This window comes from Ananas comosus, linkage group 19 (assembly GCF_001540865.1).
Source record: "Ananas comosus cultivar F153 linkage group 19, ASM154086v1, whole genome shotgun sequence".
Classification (NCBI taxonomy): Eukaryota; Viridiplantae; Streptophyta; class Magnoliopsida; order Poales; family Bromeliaceae; genus Ananas; species Ananas comosus.
In genome coordinates, this window is record NC_033639.1 from 5,669,078 (window position 1) to 5,672,875 (window position 3,798).

Consider the following 3,798-nt stretch of genomic DNA (forward strand, 5'->3'; position numbering starts at 1 on the left):
AATAGTAAAGAGTGCTGGAATAAATCTACAGCTATATGCCACTATACTATCATGCCCTAAATCTAACCATCTGTAGAACAGTGTCAACTCAAACCGAATCTCAAGTAAGGACTATAATCATACCCGTCCATGGGACTGTGAACACACCCGTCCCACCCGGTCGCGACTATACAGCTACCTCCACACTAACCAGTCCGTGGAGAACAAGTCCAACCTGCACGAACGACATCAACGCAAAAACACTAAGCCCAACTCCGGAGTGGTACTCGTGGGCGCTACCCAACCGAGTATGCAAGCGTATCTCTGTCGAGCTCAATTAGGCTCTAATAAGCCAAAGAGACAAGTAGCTAGGGTCAAAACAGGTCTAGAAACCGAACCCACGTACCCTCGGCACAATCTAATACCAAAAATAGGAATCTGGGTCCTCCGTCCACCCCGACGGCACCTGACAACCCGAAACAGCCTAGACTCTACTGTAAAAATAAGCTCGGCGTCCCAGTACGAGCGTAAATGCATTCTAAACTACCCCGGATATCCACCGCGCTGAAACAGCAGTGATACGATCAAATCACGGCTCTCAGAGCTAAATCAGATAGTAGAATCATATGACGGGTTAAAACGCGGGTTTTCTCCTAAGTCAAAATCCAAGTCCAATATGTATATTTATCGAATTAAGAATCATGCTCAAAATTCAGATTTCATATCTTATACTAATCGATGAATTTGAGCTACAACATGCTATATCGAAGTCGAACTATACATGTTTACTATACACATGCTTAGGAGCAAAACCGATAAGAAACCCACCTCAAGAGCTAATCCCTGGTAGCAAAGAACTCTCTCTCAGCTGCGGAAAACCTGCTAGATCAACCGAAACACCTTCAAGTCCAGTAATAAAGCTACATCAAGGTTCAAGCACCAAAATCCATGAATTTACCAAAATTTCAGCACTTAAGCCTAAATATCTCAACTCCAATGTCAAAACTCACCTAATAATCTCCAACTCAGGTGAGACAAGTTCCAAATCTAGTACTGGTTGATAGGGAATGTGTCTCAACTCTACAAAGCCCTTGCTTCAAAAGTTCACCCAAGGAAAAGCTCAAAAACTTGCAATTCTGTTCAAAGCAACAGCAGCAGAGGAAAACCTGAGTTCGACTGAGCTAACCTTCACCAAATTCTGCAATTTAGGGCTTCGTGGATTCCTCAGGAAGTCTAGAATCCAACAAACCAAGTTTCACCGCGATCCGACCTTCCTACGTCGCGTACGAGCCAAAACACTAGAGGTCATCACTGAAGAACTACAGAATCAGCACCTATCAAGCTTGGAGTTGTAGATTTTGAAGCAATTTGAGTGATTTGGAGGGGTTGGAATGCAAAGTAGAGGATCACTGTGAAGAAGAGAGGAAAAGAGCACCAGGGACGCTCCTCAGCTATTTATAGGGTGAACATAGGGTCAGATGAACCTCAGGAACAAAAGCTGCAATTCTGTTACACCAGCAGAATTGGCCACTTTCGGGCGCCCGAAACCCATTTCTGGGCGTCTGAAACCTCTAGGCTGCTCATTTGCTCCCCTTTGGTTCCATCGCCCGCTGTGTGCTGCGCCCGTAAACGGCTCCGGCGGATCTCACCTACCACTAGCCACGTGTCAACACAAGCGATATTTACGAGGTGTAATTTTCGGACCCACTTCCGGGCGCCCGAAATATGGACCCGAATTCGCTTCCAGTTCTGATCAAATCTACACTCAACTTCTAGGCGACCCAAGACCAGTTCTAGGCGCCCGAATCTGGCAAAACTCCAGTTTTGCTTATTTGAGTGCGCCGAGTTCATTTCTGCATCCAATTCGTATAGAAACGACTCCGACTCAGTCTGACACTCTCCAGATGTGTCGACCAGTCACTAATACCGAAGCCAATTCTATCCAAAGCTCAGAAATACTACAGATTTCATGATAACTATAGAGCTTTTTTGATGCATTAAGGGCTTGAGAACATTGTAATATACCGAACTTTAGTCAAATTGACCGAAGTGCAGAGTGGGATAAGTTAGGGAGGTCCGTTGTTCATTCCGAACATTTTGGAGTGTGTACCCATTGTTTTCAAGCTTTAATTCATCTCTCAAGTCAGGTTGGTTTTTGATATCGCTTCCTGCCTCCTTTCCTTTGTTACTTCCTTGCCCTGTTTTATTTCTCGAAGTCTGGTTGTACATGTAAATCACTGCCAAGTCATATATTTACATCTATAGCCAACATTCCGTATTCTTATGTACTCCAACTAATATGTTACTGTCCGTTCATTTTGTTCATTGTTATTTGTTTACCTTCTCAGCAACTGAAACTTGTAATGGATTCTATAAATTGGGCTTTTCGGCACACTGAGAGGAACATTGCTGAGACTGGTCTTAATCTTTTGTTGGAAATGATGAAGAATTTTCAGGTTCGACTTCTACCCAATCCTTGAATCCTCAATTAGCCATTATAATTTGTGCGCAATAATCGTAACTGTTTACCGTGATCAAATTTCAGATGTCAGAATTCTGTAATCAATTCTATAGAACATATTATATGAACATCGAGCAAAAGATCTTTGCCGTCCTAACAGATACATTTCACAAGCCGGGTTTCAAGCTCCATGTTTTGGTGCTACAGCATTTGTTTTGTCTGCTACTTCTAAAAATACACTATTTCCACCTAGTTTGTTAGAAATTATCGCTTGCCACCCAGTGTGCCACACCATAACCGTGCATTTCCCAGTGGTTCGTCTTCCCTAGATGGAATGGAGGGCAAATCGCTCGGTGGTGCATGAACATCATGCGCATTTGGTGCTGGTAATAAATTCTTCTCATTTGCTTTTATTATTCCTTGATGAATGTTATGGTGGTTTACATGCAGGTTGACTCTGGTTCATTAATTGAGCCGCTATGGGATGCGTCAACGGTACCTTATCCCTATCCCAACAATATGATGTTTGTTCGTGATTACACCATAAAGCTTTTGGGAACATCGTTTCCAAATATGACGGTAGCTGAGGTAGTATACCCCACATTCTCAGCACATTTTCCTTGGCCCAGAAAACACTCTTTTCTTTCGTTTGCACAAGGGTGTATGGACCTTGGAGAGCAAGCTGGGAAGTTTTCAGCTCAATTCGTGTTAGAAATGTCTCGGGGTCCGGACCCTGAGTGCAAGCTCCGGACCCCGTACCCGCAATTTCGTGGGTTTGTTCTGTACAGTGATTTGGAGAGGGGCTTATGTGCAATTGTGCATGAGGATGCTATTTGAAGGTTCTACACCCTTCCTCCTCTTCATTTCTCATTGGTGAACAAAGAGAAAAGCTCTCTTTTTCTCTCTCTAAGATTCTCCTCTCTCTCCCTTTCTCTCCTTCTCTCACTAGGGTTGCTCCAAGAGGGGGCTTGGTGGAGAAGAAGGCTTGTTGGAGGGTAGAGTTAGCACTTGTGCAACAAGTGAAGGAAGAAGCTAGAACTCAAGATGAGTTCTTGTGATGTTAGGCTAGCGTTTTGAGTTAATTACTTCTAGTAATTATATCTAGAAGCTTGTATGCTAGATTAATGTGTTAATCTCCATGTTTTATGAGGTCTATATGGATTGTTGGAAACCCTAGGGGTCAAATTGGGATTTTGCTAAGTTGGGGATCTAACTAGGGTTTGATCTCTTGTAGCCCTAATTGACGAGTAATCTGACGCGTTGGGAAACTCGGATCGAGATTCCAGCGAGTCTATGCCAAGATATTGAGGAAAAACCCCATTTGGGCTTCGTTTGCCATGGTCGAGGGGAATAGGCGA

The 3,798-nt window shown here is 43.6% G+C and overlaps 1 long non-coding RNA gene across 1 annotated transcript; it reads left to right on the forward strand.

Annotated features, from left to right (window-relative positions):
• Positions 2,086-2,655, forward strand: LOC109725248. The gene is made up of 3 exons (XR_002220220.1): positions 2,086-2,126; positions 2,328-2,435; positions 2,525-2,655. It is a non-coding gene; the product is annotated as an uncharacterized LOC109725248 (long non-coding RNA).